The following is a 17,139-nucleotide window of genomic DNA, read 5'->3' on the forward strand; positions in this document are numbered from 1 at the left end:
AACAAATACATGACCTTCTTATATTTTCATGAAGTCTGCATTCTTAGAGCATTTATTTTATGTTAAAACCATTTGAAAAAACTTAGTAGTTATCCAAAAATAGAGTTTAGTTTTAGGTTAAAGATTTTTTATCTTAATGAATGCCTAGCAGAAAAATTCAAATATTATGGGTAAAATGAGATAAGTCATTTTGTGGGACTTCCTTAAACATTGTAGAACAGGTAGTATCCGACTAGGGCCAGTTGATCTCCACAATCACTGATAACACAAAAATATCCCCACAAATTTCTCTAGTGGTCAGTACATTAAGAACCAATGATGCAGCAAATTTAGACCATTGAAGGACTTTGAATAATATGAGAAATAGCTGGAGGTTATTAAACAAATTCACATACCATCTGACTTATTTTTAATAGGATTTCTAGCCTGATATAGTAAGAGTTGTTTAATAAAGACATAGTAAGTGTGATTTATTGTTTGTATTCCATTTTAAATCACATTTACTGAGGTTTAACTGTCAAACAATAAACGTATATTAAAAGTGTATAATTGGATAAGTTTTGAGACCATCACAATTGAGATGTGAACATATTTCTCACCCTGAAAATGTTATGCATAAGTCTTTGCAATCCCTCCATACGGGACATTCCTGTGCTTTGAATCAGCATTATCGAGTAACTGCAGGTCTGTTTTATGTTACTATAGAGTTTGCATATTCTAGAAATTTATATAAATGGAGTCACATAATATGTACTGTTTCTGACTTTCTGTATAGGACTTCATTGTATGGCTATACCACAGCTTGTGTATACATTTTCCTGTTGATGGACAATGAGCTTGTTTCTCCAAATGGCTGTTAAAAACAGAGCTGCTATGAATACTAATGGTCAAGTCCTTTTGTGCACATAAGTTTTCTTTTTTATTATGCAAATGCCTAGAGAGTATGGTAATGCATTTTTAATTCTTTGAGAAACAGCCAGTTTTTCAAGGTGGTACTACCATCTCACATTCCTACCAGCTATATACAATGGTTGAGTTATTCTACATCCTCACCAACATTTGGTATGTTCAGTTTTAATTTTACATAATTTTAATTTTAGGTATTCTAAAAAGTGTGAGTGGTATCTGGTCATGTTTTCATTTGAATGTCACTAATGACTGATAATATTGAGAATCTTTTCATGTGCTTATTTGCCATTGGTATGTCTTTGGTGACTGGCCTGTTCAAACATTTTTTTTTTTTAAATTGGGCTGTTCATTTTCTTATTGTTCTTTTTTACATATTCTGATTATAAGTCTTCTATCAGATATATAATATGCAAATATTTTCTCCAAGTCTGTGCAATGTTTGATTTTTCTTTTTATTTATTTAAAAAAAATTTAAATACCTTATTTATTTATTTATTTGACAGAGAGAGAGAAAGAGAGCACACAAACAGAGGGGGTGACAGGTAGAGGGGAGGGAGAAGCAGGTTCCCTGCAGAGCAAGGAGAGCCTGATGTGGGACTCCATCCCAGGACCCCGGGATCATGACCTGAGCTGAAGATAGTCGCTTAACCGAGTCACCTAGGTGCCCTGATTTTTCTTTTTAAACTGTCTATCAAAAAACAGCATGCTTTAACTTTTGTGTGGTCAAATTTATCAATTTTTCTTTTATGGATCATGTTTTTGGTATGGCATGTAAGAAATCTTTGTCATACCCAAATCACAAAAAATAACTAAAAATGGACCGAGGAATAGATATAAAGCCTAAAAGCATAAATAGTTTAGAAGAAAATATAGGAGGTATTTTTTTTATTCTTACTTATGAAACAATTTCTTAGAACCAATACCAATAGTACTATCTTCGGAAGAAATAAAAAGTAATAAGTTCAATTTCATTAAATTTAAATGCTCTTTGATTAACGCCATTAAAGACATGAAAAGCCAAGCCACAGACTGACAGAGGATATATAAAGAACTTTCAAGACTTAAGTATAAGAAAAGGAAGTCCAGTTAAAAATTGGCAAATAAATTGAATAAATTCTTAACAAAGAAGATGTACGGTTAGGAAAAAAGAACATAACAAGATACTCAATATCAAAATGACAATAAGATATTTTACACAAATATTTGAATGGTTAAAATGTTAATAGAAAAATGAAACTTATAATTCTATATTAACAAAGATACATGGCAATCAGAGCACCCATATAATGCTTGGGGGGAAACGCATAATGGTACAGCTACTTTGGAAAATATTTTGAAGATTTCATAAGGTTTAACATAAGATTAACCACTCTCACTCAGAAGTTTCTTACAAAATAAAATGAATACTTTTGATCACGGAAAATCCTGTACGAGATGTTTACAGTGTTGTTATTTGCAGCTACCCCCAACTGGATCTAACCCAAGTTCCTTTCAGCTGGGGAACAGATGAATAAATTGAAGTACCTCCACAAAATTGAATGCTAGTCGGTAACAAAAAGAAGTTATTCTTGATATAAATAGCAACCTAGATAAATCTCAAACCCATTATGTTAAATGAAAGAGAACAAACACTAAAGACTACAAAATCTGAGCATGTGGTCAGATTTTATTATATAATAGAATTTATATGACATCCTGGAAAGGCAAAACTATACGAGCTGGAAACAGGTAAGTTGTTGCTAGGAGTTGAGAGTGATGAAGTATTGGACACAAGAGTTAAGGAAGAATTGGGGTGGAAGTCGGTGGGATTGATGGTCTGTTCTATATATCTATATATGTGCAGTTTGATGCCACTGACTAGACTCATGCTGAAATGGCAGCAGTATTAACTATCACAGATTTCAAAAAATTAATGCAAATGTTACCACACTGAAAATGGCAAATTTCATCTTGCCATTTTCAAGAAACAAGTTTCATCCTTACAGAACCTCTTAAATTGTTTTGTAGATCCATAATGGTATATGGACTACTCACTGAAAATAGCTGCTCTTATCCATTGGTGGTTTGATTATTAAAATGACATCTAATTTCTTGGTGGTCCCAAAAGTATTTAATTTGTATTTATGCATTTGTTGACAAAGTTTGGAGAATGCTAAGTGTAAAGGGGAATGAAGAATTTTAATATATTTACATCATTAAGAATCAGAAACATTAAGATTACTTTAAAATCAGTAAACAATTATTATTACTACCAAGTTGAAAAATCTCAACACATGTATTTGAATTAAACCCTCCAATTATTTACATTAAATACATCCAAACATATTTTAACAATATGGGTGCCTGGGTAGCTCAGTGGGTTAAGCCTCTGCCTTCGGCTCAGGTCACGATCTCAGGGTCCTGGGATCGAGTCCCACATCGGACTCTCTGCTTGTCAGGGAGCCTGCTTCCTCCTCTCTCTCCCTGCCTGCTTCTCTGTCTACTTGTGCTCTCTCTCTGTCAAATAAATAAATAAAATATTTTTAAAAAACCCAACAATATAATGTGATGAATTAGAAAATTCATCACAAAGATAAATTGCTTTAAAATATTTATTTTTATATGTGTTACTAGTACTCATAAATGACTCTGAATTTAGTCTTATTAGGTTGTTCAGAATTGAATTTATATGGAACGTATTGAAAAAAAAAGAAAGAATGTAGGCTAACCCATTAGGTAAATACAAAATAGTATTTGTGTAATGTCAATTTTCTTATGAAATTTTTTTAACAACACATTTGTTGAAATCAAAAGCTGCTTAAATATTAGGATAAATTTCCTGATATTAATGTTTATATCTCAAGTTAGTAAAGTATCATCACTTTTTCTAAAGTGAAAGGAATATTATTCAGTAATTAAAATTATTCAATTATTGAGATAACTCAAGTAAAATAATTTGACGAAGAATTTCATAGTCTAGTCATGATGGACTATGGACTAAAAAGACCATATAAACCCTATTATTGGAAAATAAGAAAATAATCTAGAAAGATAGACAAAATTTAAGTAAGAATTCCAAAATGGTAATTCAAATTCATAAGATGAGATGAAGACAACCTGAAAGCATAAATACAAAGCTAATAACACAACATCTATAAATATATACTGCCTGCCTTTATTCTCTCTTCCCCTTTAAAAACATAATGTTATGTAAAGTAATAATTATGAAAATGGGTTCATCACATATATAGATAGAGCATGTGTACCAATAATGACAACAAAAGGACCAAGGCAATAGGTCATATAATAAGAAAGTTTCTATATTTAACTTTTTTAAAGTTATTATGTATCTGAAGTAGAATATGTTAAGATGGGTATTACGGTTCTCCAGAGAAATAGAATATTTGAAGAACAGAAAGTTTGCAGGCTCAGAGTATAATCCATCCTGAGACACAATACCTCTATATCTGTGAATCTGAGAAACCCAAGAAACAAGTTATTTGCTCTCAAAGTATAAAAGGAAAGGCATTGGAAAAACAGTTGTAGAGATTTCCATTGAAAAAAGGGAGAAAATGGGGGCGCCTGGGTGGCTCAGTGGTTAAGGCCTCTGCTTTCGGCTGGGGTCATGGTCTCGGGATCCTGGGATCGAGCCCCGCATCGGGCTCTCTGCTCCGTGGGGAGCCTGCTTCTCCCTCTCTCTCTCTGCCTGCCTCTCTGCCTACTTGTGATTTCAGTCTGTCAAATGAATAAATAAAATCTTTAAAAAAAAAAAAAGAAAAAGAAAAAAAGGAGAAAATGGAAATAAAAAGCCGTAAGAAATTTTTTATTTCATTCTGTCAATTTCCAACCAATCTTCGAGACCTGGAAATAATCCTCTATACTTCATAACCTCTAGGTTCATGACTCCTTCCAGTGGGCTACAGTTCCACCCTCACAGTCATCCTTCCTTTTTTGGAAGGGTAGCAAGTGATTTAAGTTGAGTAGTTTTACCAGCCTACTTCCAGCCAATAGAATTTTGAGAGACTGACACCTTCTTTTCTCAAGAACCCCTGATTCTCTCACAAAGATTCACTCCACTAGACAGCAAGCTTGCCTACAGATCTTTCCTAGATAATCCCTTCTCTGTTCCTGACTCTGCTGGGACGGCTGAAAGGATCCTTGAATCACATGACTAATCTATTCAAAAAGCCCTGTGTATGACTGATTGCTTTGCTCTTTTGATCTTTCTGAGAAACTAGCTAAAGGTCGCTTGTCCACACCCTTGGCCTAGTCTCCAAATCATGCTTGTCTGACAGTGAATCTCTTAATTATAGCAAGTTTTTTAATCTGGATAAAAGTAAGAATTTCTTAAATCAACATCAAGCACCAGTTCCATTTTTGCCTAACAATTATTGCCTTGTTCTCTGTCCATATATATATATATATTTTTTTTTTTCCCTCTCATATCTTATTTGAACTAGCAAACCTTAAACAATCTGCTTGGAAAATTCTTCCGCTCAATTTACAGGTTCACTGTTTACAAAATTTGCTTTTCATATAACTAGAAGTCACAGTTCAGCTTAGCTTTCTGCTACTATAAAACGAGGATTTTCTTTCCTCTAGTTTCCATTGACATCTAGTTCATTTCCATATGGACCATCACCACCAGTGTCTTTAAAGTTCATATTTCTACCAACAGTCTAGTCATGATAATTTAGGTGTTCTTTAAGAGGATATGTACTTTGCAACATACCTCATTTCGAACTATGTTACCAGCAGAGTTAACAATCATATTTTTACTAATGTTGTATTCAAGGCAATCGAGGTTTATCCTTTCATACTCATCACTACTCTTCCTGCCTATTCCCATTCCCCATTTCCAGAGCCTCTTGAATGTGTTTATTTATATCTGTTACAGTAGTATCTGACTTCTTGGTACCAAAATCTGTTTCATTTCTCCATTGATGCTGGAACAAATTGCTGCAAACTTAGTGGCTTAAAACAACATAAATGTATTATCTTACAACTCTGTAGATCAGAAGTTTGACAGGTCTTACTAGGCTAAGGTTAAGGTCTAGTCCAGATTGTGTTCTTTTTGGAGGCTCCAGTGAAAAATCAGTTTGTTTTTTTTTTAAGTTTCTTCAAAATACACTGAACTTGACATCTATGAAATAATATTTGAGATAGAGCTGGAAATTCCATGTTATATTATCTCAAAGCCAATTACATTGTTCAATTAGCGCATTCTTGATCCAAGTTTTAAAAACGTGTTTTGTGCCCAGTTGAATAAGGTAAGATTAAATTTTAAGGTAGCTTGAAATTATTTTAAGCCCTATAGTATTTCATTTTATAATATACAATACTGACAACATAATACAATAAAATGTCTTAAGAAGCTCTCTTGAATCTGCTTCTTAAAATACTTAGTACATAGCTTTAAAGAGGAAGAAAGTTTCTCAATTTGTTAGAAATTCATGAGCAGTACTGTATCTTGACAGAGCTAGCCTCCAAATCTTACTTCTTCATCAATCTCAATTAAAAGTAAACTCTAGGGATGCCTGGGTGGCTCAGTCAGTTAAACATATGCCTTTGGCTCAGGTCATGATCCCAGGGTCCTGGAATTGAGTCCCACATCATGCTCCTTGCTCAGCAGGGAGCCTGCTTCTCTCTCTGCCTCTGCCTGCCGTTCTGCCTGCTTGTGCACACTCTCTCTCTCTCTTTCTCTCTGATAAATAAATAAATAAATAAATAAATAAATAAATAAATAAAATCTTAAAAGAAAAAAATCAACTTCAGTTTGCCTGGGTGGCTCAGTCGTTTGAGCATCCAAATCTTGGTTTTGGTTCAGGTTGTGATCTCAGCATTGTGATCTCAGTCAGGGTTCTGAGATCAAGTCCTGCATCCAAGTCTGTGTTCAGTCTAGAGTCTGCTTGAATTTATCTCTCTCTCCCTCTCAAATAAATAAATAAATGTTAAAAAAATTTCAACTCCATTCAGCATTGAAATTATGTAATATAATGATGACAGGAATTATCTAGATGCTGGCAACCCCGATAATTATCTTCTTTTTTGTTTTTGTACTATAATGTCACATTTTAAAATTACTTTAATAAATTTTTAAATAATAATATTCCATCAATAATTTTTAAAATATAATTGCAGGACTTCATCGCTATGACAGAATAAGCCTTGGCCTCAGCTTTTTACCACTCTCACCCTTGGCTGTTTACCATTTAGCTAAAACACACATTCAGCACAACTCTTCAGTAAAGCCAAAAGAAGCATTTCAAGATCTAAGTTTTAGAGCATGCACTTTTTTGGTTGGGAGGAGGTGAGTTGAAAAGAAATGGGAGTCTAGAAAGAAGACAATATTTTTCTCAGAATTACGGAGATTTGTAACAAGGTAGGGTCCATAAACTTAAGAAGATATTTAATTCCTAGAAAAAGTAGAGAATTATATGTGTACATTTTGATTAAAGATAAAAAAATATTGGGGCGCCTGGGTGGATCTCTGCTCGGCGGGGAGCCTGCTTCCCCCTCTCTCTCTGCCTGCCTCTCTGCCTACTTGTGATCTCTCTCTCTGTGTCAGATGAATAAATGAAGTCTTAAAAAATAAATAAATAAATAAATATGAATTGTTATAAAACACCATAAAATTTATTTACATTTTAGTTAATTGTCTTACAAGAGTAGGTTCACTGAAATGACATACAGAAGTCAGGTTACAGCTAATTCTGAGAAAATCGAAACAAAACTATACTATCTGATGAGAACAAGTGAAAGCAACCGATGTTCATTTTCAGTGCGTACTTGTACACACTCTCTCAAAATTTTACTAAAATTTAAGTGAAAATACAAAGGACTAAAGTATCCAATTTTTTTTTTTTTTTTGAAATGACAAAGTTGGAGACATGCAGTACCTGATTTTAAAACTTACTATAAAACCATAGTAATCATTATAGTGTTGTATTGATGCAAGACTAGCCAAATAGGTTAATGCGGTAGGATTGAGAGTCCGAAAATAAACTACACCCTTATGACCAATTGGTTCTCAATAAAATTGCTCCCAGAAATTGGATACTCACATGCAAATAATCATAATTAATAATAATAATAATGTCAGATTTCCTCACATTATAAACAAAAATTTTAAAAAATTACCATAGACTTAAATATAAAACCTAAAACGATAAAACTTCTAGAAAGGAACACAGTAAAAAAAATATTATCTAGTGAAAGAAGCCACATATTGTTTGATTCTTTCTATGTATGGAATGTGCAGGAAAAGCACATTTACAGAGCTAGAAGGCAGATCAATGGTTGCCCTGATTCTTAGAGAAGGAGTAGAGATTGCACAGGGACAGGGGGCAGATTTTTGTAGTGAAGGAAATGTTCTAAGATATTTAAAACACATTTAAAATACACACAAAAAATGTGGTGATATTTGTATAGCTCTGCAAATTCAGTAAAAATCATTTAAGTGTACATTTATAATGGGTAAATTTTATGTTACTTAGGTTATCCCCCCCAAATCTGTAAGGAAACCTAGCTTTTCCTGAGGTAAGGACCACATGGCAGTAATAGCTGCCAGAATCTGGATGACCTAGGAATTCTTTTCAAACAGGTATTATAACATTTTCAAATATTATATTTATTTTATAGACACCCAGGTTATTTCTTTTGTCTTACACAACATATGTGGTTATATATATATATAACCACATATATATTGTTGTATATGTGTGTGTATATGTGTATGTGTAAGTGTGTATGTATGTGTGTATGTGTGTGTATGTACATATATATAACCACAAATGTTGTATAAGATAAAAGAAATAACCTGGGTGTCTATAAAATCAGGATTTTGAAAAACCTTCATATCTGAAATTGAATTTACAAACTTCCTCAAAACTAACTAGGTGAGGGGCACCTGGGTAGCTCAGTGGGTTAAAGCCTCTGCCTTCGGCTCAGGTCATGATCTCAGGGTCCTGGGATCGAGCCCCACATCGGGCTCTCTGCTCAGCAGGGAACCCGCTTCCCCCTCTCTCTCTGCCTGCCTCTCTGCCTACTTGTGATCTCTCTCTATGTCAAATAAATAAATAAAATCTTAAAAAAAAACTAATTAGGTGAGTATTTCTCTATTTCACAGAAGAAAAAAATGAATAGAGAGTACTGGTGGTGTGACCAGGGTCGATGATAAGGATTGCTTAGAACTTGAACCTGACATCAAGTTTATTGATATTTTCACTTAAAATCCTATATATGATCTATAATTAATTTTCTCAAAAACATTAAAGAAGATAGTATTTTAGTATAATTCTCCTCCCCTTTTTATTTTTCAAAATTTAACTTACTGTTATGTTTATGTGATTTCTGTGATTATGTTCTATTTTTATAGGGTTTATTAATATTTCTTATCTTTATAAAAAGCACACAAATTGTTTGAAAAATTTGGGTAAGTGTATGAAAGGAAAAAAAAAATTACCCTTGATCTAATCATAAAGTCATACTCCATGAAAATTTAGCAGCTTTGATGTTGACAGTTTTGTGATTTTACCCCAGAAGGTGCTAAGGGAGATTTTCACACGTCTATGTCATGACTCCAACTAGCTGTCAGTGATTGTAAAACTCATTGAATGTAAAAGGAATCCATGTTCCAGAGAGGTTAAAACATGCATCTTATAGACATCTTGGTAGATTTATTTTCCGGTTTCATTTTTCTTTCTCTCTAGATAGACATAAAAATGGATATATATAAACACATATTAAAATATAAACATATGCACATATATACATGTGTATATTTTCCTATTTCATTAAAAAACTTCCTAAGTCCTTGTATTACATATCTGTAATATTTAATTATTAGGTGTGTTATAGTACATTTAACCTTTCTGCTTTTTTTTCTTTTCTGCTATTTTAAGAAATTTAAAGATTTTGTCTTTCATCATTCAATAAAATTAAAATTACACTTATAGTATATATCTTTGAGCAAAATATTTTTGTACATTTTCAGTGATTTAAAATTAATTATTAGAATGAGAATTATTGGATAAAAGACAAAAATAGTTTATAATTTTTTATGTAAATTCCTTTGTTTTTCTTAAAAAAAACTATGAATTGAGACATAGATTATCATGTCTAAACAACAAATTCTGGAATAAATTTCTGTGTGTGTATCCATTATAGATTTACTAATGTAAAACTAAGTATTCATCATTATAAAAATACACTGTATTGCATATTTAAAATATAGAATAACTTAGTGTTTTCTTTTTACCTGCATGCCTGAAATTATTAGATTCATATTTATATATAGTTTTCTTTACAAAATTTTCAAATTTGATCTTCGGTCTGTTTCTCAAACAGAAGCACAAATACACACATATCATACAATGGTAGGACAAGAAATACTGGCAGAAATGGATAAAGGTTGATCCATGTAAGAGTCTTATATCTGATTTATCATTAAACACATAAGCCACATTTATGGAAATTTATAAATGTTAAAAATATATAGAAAGTCTTTTTTTTTTTAAAGATTTTTTTTTTTTATTTATTTGTCAGAGAGAGTGAGCACAGGCAGAGAGAGAGGCAGGCAGAGGCAGAGGGAGAAGCAGGCTCCCCGCTGAGCAAGGAGCCCGATGTGGGACTTGATCCCAGGACCCTGGGATCATGACCTGAGCCGAAGGCAGCCGCTTAACCAACTGAGCCACCCAGGCGTCCCTAGAAAGTCTTTAAAGTATGTTTAGCAATCTTCTTTCATCATTAAAGTGGCAATGATATTGTGAAACTTAAATAGCGAATCCAATATCTTCTGTTTTTTTGGATTTTTATGACATTCCAGAATTTTACACATTAGGGCTACCATGATGAATGACATAAGATTCTACTCTTAGTAGTTTTTCTGTGAGAAGGAATTACTAAACACACTTTAAAACTGAGGTTATCATGTAGTACTAAGAGCTGTGAGGAAAATAAAAGAGGTAGACAAGGGGAGGGAAATGAAGCTGGAGAGGTTGACAAGAGGCAGATCACACAGTTAAGAGTTAACATTTTAACTGTTAATAGTCATCTATCAGAATGTTGTAGCAGGGGAATGACTGTTTTGCATGTTACAATCAGGACTCAAGCTGCTCTGTAGGCCAGGAGCAGAGGGGAAATGGCCTGTTTGTAGGCTGCTGCAGTGGTCTGGGTGACAGTGATCGTGTGGCTGGCACTGAGGGTTTGTTAGCACATGATAGAGAGACATAATCAGAGAGGCTTGGGGAATGGAACCAATAGGATATACTGTCTGCACTGCAACACTGACTAAAATCTTCCAATGGCTTCTTATAACTTTCAGAATGCAGGATATATTGCTTAGATAAGCACACTTTATTTTCTGGGCTCATGAAATTTCAAGCTTCTTTTTGCCCTGCTCCCATGTTATTCTTATTTCTTTCCAAGTGGTCATTTGAACACATGTGCTTTTTTTTTTTTCTCACTTAATTCCTAAGTCACTCTTTACTTATTTCCTCTTCTCTCAATATTCTTTTGATTTAAGAAACAGCAAGGTAACATCAACTCTCCGAAATTTTCCAGGACCACTAAAATCTTAAGAATCCCTTCTCCAGGCTTGCTCTTATCCTCCCCAAGTCTATACCAGAGCAATAATCATGCACTACTATTCATACGTTCTATGTCTGTAAGGTGACTGCACACTCCATCATATAAAACAGGATACATTTCAGAGTGAAAGGGGTTGCTCTCAAAAATTATGCCAAGACAGCAAGCTAGTTGGTGAGTTAGGGATACAAATTCAGAACTCTCCAGAAACAGGGAGTACTATTTCCATATAAAAATGAAGTATTTGTGGGGACGCCTGGGTGGCTCAGTGGGTTAAGGCCTCTGCCTTCGACTCAGGTCATGATCCCAGGGTCCTGGGATTGAGCCCCACATCGGGCTCTCTGCTCAGCCGGAAGCCTGCTTCCTCCTCTCTCTGCCTGCCTCTCTGCCTACTTGTGATCTCTCTCTCTGTCAAGTAAATAAATAAAATCTTTAAAAAAAAAATGAAGTATTTGCCAAAAGACCTCCTGTTCAGGGTATTTGATAAAAGGAGTACAACTAAATCTATTGATCATTCAGGGTTGGTAGTTTTTTTTTTTTTTTTTCTGTTCATACAACATTTACAAAATGAGAGAACAGATTTTCCATGTGCCAGTATGATAATTCAATAGATATTCACAGTTTCTAAGTTTTGATTTTAAATTGTATACTTTCATTTCTCGCAGGTAACATCTTTTTTTTTTAAGATTTTATTTATTTGATATATAGAGAGAGATATCAAGTAGATAGAGAGGCAAGCAGAGAGAGAGCGGGAAGCAGGCTCCCCACTAAGCAGAGAGCCCGATGCGGGGCTCGATCTCAGGACCCTGAGATCATGACCTGAGCCGAAGGCAGAGGCTTAACCCACTGAGCCACCCAGGCACCCCACATCTTTTTTTAAAAATGTGAAACTACCAATACATTATGAATTAGTTTAAAAAAAAAAAGAGAGCTAATTTCTGAGTTGTCTTTCATTAGAGTCACTGTAAAAACATGCAGTGACAGATGGAAATATCAGATACTCTCAAAAACACAGAATCGTGAGTTTAAAAAATCTGGTGAGAAAACATAATATTATTTATGCATCATGTATTTATTGATTTATTAATACTATGCCATGTTCCAGAAGAAGATTTAAGTTTGAAAAAGATAAAAATGTGTAAAGATAATATATATCTAATTTGTGGTCCTGGCAGTAGCTTAGCTTAAAATAATTTACAGAATAAATGACATAAGTTTATTTCTGGAGTTAGATACTTGTAGATATTTGTTACAGCTGATGCCTGTGTGTGTGTGTGTGTGTGTGTGTGTGTGTGTGTGGTGTGTACCCATCTGCGTGCAGGTGCAGCTGCATGTCAACCTGAGATTGACAATGTGACATTGTGCATAGCCTTGTAATTTCTGACTCACATGTAAGCATGTCATCTCAAGAGTTTTATAACTCCTCCTTGAAGTAAAAGTTCCTGGGTTATAAATATGCTAATATACTAAATAAATATTTGCCGTTTTGATTTGAGCTGACTCGGGAAAGAAAAAAATAAAAGCAGTATCAGAATTTAGTATCATTTTCTCCCAAAGAAACAGTAGGTCAACATATTTTATGTATTTATCTTAGTATCACAAATAGTTAAAAAAATACCAAATAAGTGATTCTGATTTCTCAGATGATTATTTTTAAATTTAAATTTAATTTAAATTGGAATTTAAACTAATTAGTAGAACTTTAAAAAAATTTACTGGTTAATGTTCCCAGAATCTTAAACTTCAGTGAGATGTATGTGGTTCAAGATGAAATTTCTCAAGCTTTAAATTATCTGAAATGTACAAGCCATATTTAGATCTAATGAGTATTATGAAAATGTGTAAAACATGATAAACTTCTATAATTCATTTCAACCAAGAAATATGTTATGAATGACAGAGTCAAGTGTATCTATGTGTCTTACTGGAAATGTCTCTAGGAGTTACATTTGTTTCTATTAGAATTTATCTCATAATAATTTAATTATGTTGGGAAAAATGCACATGCTTAAGTTACATGAATTTGATGATACACAAATTACTAGGAATAATAGTAGAAGTTATTTCTTTCTTTCTTTCTTTCTTTTTTTTTTTTTTTTTGCTTTTAAAAGCAACTTGCTTTTCCAAACACTTCAAATGTTCAATGTTAAATGGCAGTTTTATGCATGCACTGGGAGAATATAGCAAAGTTGCCACATGTAATTGATTCAGATTCTGGCTGATTATAATCTTGCTAGTTTTAATCAGATAACTGACGAGTAAAATTACTGGAAAATATTCTGTATAGAAAGAGTGAAAAATTCTTCATTGCAATGAGTATATTATTTATGGTGCATAACTTCTTCATGGGAAAAAAGTAATATACCAACCTTTTTATAGTAAGTGCAAAAACAAAATTTATATCGCCTGTCTAATTTTTATTAATTTGTTCTAAATAAATGCTTTTCCTGAATTCCATAATTCACGTAATAAAAAATGTAGACATGTTTTGTGTGTGTGTAAACCAGTGTAGTTTACTTGGAACTTAAGAAAGCTCTGAGTGCTGCAGCAAGTAGTGAGTACAAGGAGGGCTGTCCTGGAACATGAAACTGGAGGCAGAAGCTGCTGCTGTCCCTGGTCTGTGCCAAGGAGAGTTGGGGAGTCTTTCGTTCCTGTTACTGTCAAGTGATTTCTTACCACTTTAGTTCTTCCTGACAACAGACACAAGACCAAATATCACGCCTCCATACTCTTTATCTATAGTCTCTGGATTTTCATGTTCTTAAAAAAAATACATTGTACATTTTTTCCCCATATGTTAGGCTGTGTTTTTCTTGGTTACTTCAAATTGGGCGGGTATGCATGGGTGATTCAGTGGTAGAATTCTCGCCTGCCAAATTGGGCTGGTATATACATAAAAAATATGAAAATCTTATTATGAACATGAATATGATATGCATATAAATATATGAATAATTTATTCTCCACTTAAAATATCATGTAGGTGCATATGTGCATGTGTGTATGAATGTGAGAGAATGTGAGGGAGCAGGAGATATCAGCTTATTTTTAAATTTATTATTTACTTCCTTTAAAAGTAAATAGGTACATATATACATTCATAAGAGATGGTTTAGATACATATATACATATATATGTGTATATATATGTGTGTATATCTATATATTCATTGGGTATTCACAGATACTGTTAGAATAATAGCTGCCAGTAATATCTATTAACTACTAGCATATCATCAACAGAAAGAATTTCATTAAGGTACTAGCGATGCACCAGATATTTCCCTCTTCTATACAGTGAGTGACAATATTAATAAAATAATTTGTTTAGAATTTTTCTACCAACAAATATGTATTAGATACCTACTTAAGTATCTCAATAACAAAAATTTATTTTTAGGGTCTTAAAGGGATTGCAATTAAGTTTATAAATCAGAACATGCCTATAAAAAGTTAATATGATGAAGGAGGTCTGCAATTTAGTGTTTCAGATTTGTGTTACTAAGGAATCCTTTGAAGGGAGTGATACTTGGTAGTAAAGAGGGAAAGAATATCTTCCTAGAATGAGTAGAGCTTGAGTGTGATGAATTTATAGTAGTTGGTCTTCAAGATGTGTTTTAAGTGACTAAATAAAGCAGTCCATTAAAATGCCATCTCGTAAAATCTAATTTTTTAAAGATTTTATTTATTTATTTGAGAGAGAGAGAAAGAGAGCATAAGACTGGGGTGAGGGGCAGAGGAAGAAAGAGGCTCTCCACTGAGAAGGGAGCCTGATGGGGTCTCCCTCCCAGAACTCTGGGATGATGACCTGAGCCAAAGGCAGATGCTTAACCAACTGAGACACCGAGGCACCCTAGTAAAATCAGTTTTGATTATAATATAAGATTCTAATCTTAATAAATGGGATGGTCAGGTAAATAGTTATGACCATACTCACTTTTACTTTCAGTGCAACCAATGTACAAAGAAACTCTGAGACTTGTTGAGTGTGATGCAGTTGCCTCCAAGCTACCAACCATCTAGAGAAGCAGAGAAGCATAAGATTGAGAGCACACCCTCTGGAGCTGGGGTTAGACCTTCTGTCTCCCTCATTAACTGCATACTGGGGAAAATTACATGAACTCCCTGTGCCTCAGTTTTCCCAGGAAGGAAAGTCTATTAAAAGTACCTAATCCCTAGGGATAAGAGTTAATGTTATAAATAAATGTATGTAAAACAGTATTATTTGTGGACTTTTTTATTATAATTAATCTAATAAGGTCTTAATCTTAGGCCCAGATGCTATACATTTTTGCCTACTTTTTTATAACCCCTACTATGGGAATGTTTTGCATCATAACTCTTCTCTGAACTATCACCAGTCCTTCCTCCATTCCTCAGTCTTAGTGAAGTGCAGATCTGATGGATCACTTCTGTATCTGAAAGATCTTGTTCTCTCCTTTCTGAAGATGACTATGGACTTCCTCCTCCATCCCCCTGGAATGTATATTGCTCTTTGTGTTATTTTTAATCTTCCACAACCCTTCTTTTCCACTGGTTTAGCAATTTCTTAGTAGCTTCTAATCTACGTGCTGTCTCTTCCAACATTTTTTTAAAATTTAATTTTATTTTTAAATTTATTTTAATTTAATTAAAATTATTTTAATTTTTAATTTTTAATTTTTTTAATTTAATTTTATTTTTTTAGTGTTCCAAGATTCATTGTTTATGCACCACACCTAGTTGTTGTTGATTCTTTTCTTAAGATTTTATTTATTTATTTGACAGAGAGAGAGATCACAAGTAGGCAGAGAGGCAGGCGGGGAGAGAGGAAGAAGCAGGCTCCCTCCTGAGCAGAGAGCCCCATGCAGGGCTCAATTCCAGGACCCTGAGACCATGACCTGAGCCAAAGGCAGAGAATTAACTCACTGAGCCACCCAGGCGCCCCATCAGCATGCCTTCTTTAACCCACCCATTCCAGGTAGTTTTCCTTTTGTGACCACAGACTGGGCTTTTGTTGTGATTGCTGTTTTTTTCTGGGTGTATTTGTTTCACTTGCTAAAAACATATAACCTTAAGAAGAATAAAGCATTTTGTTCCCAGAATGCCGACACATAAGCACAGTTTAATCTTAGTTTGTGCTATAGTAAAATTGATGATGTATTTGGAATTGGAAGATCCTAGCCCATCATTTATTAACTGAATAAGTTTGTAAATGTTACTGAAGTTTTTTGAGCCTCAAATTTTTTAACTCTAAAATGTTAATAACTAAAGAGTTATTATATGGAGTAAATAAAATATGTCAAATAAATTAATATAGAGTTCCTAAGAATTTGTGAATAGAATTTAATCAAACCTGAAAATCACATTTACTAAAAATAGTCAACAATATAAATTATTTGTATGTATAAAACTGAGAAGACACTTATTTTACTAACATTGTAGATCATCACTAAATTCAAATTATTGCTTTATGTTTTTCCTTTAATATTAATATTTAATTAGCTAATCTTTACTATTTAGTAGTGTAACTTATAGGTGTTAGAAAATCATTTCCAGAACTGCATTTTAATATTACGCATACATTTCATGAGTGTAATATGGACAAATATAAAGTAACACTTGTGGACTATAATAATAAAATGACAATTCTTTGACAAAAAAGGTTCAGCACAATTCAAGACAA

This window comes from Martes martes, assembly GCF_963455335.1.
Source record: "Martes martes genome assembly, chromosome: 2".
Classification (NCBI taxonomy): Eukaryota; Metazoa; Chordata; class Mammalia; order Carnivora; family Mustelidae; genus Martes; species Martes martes.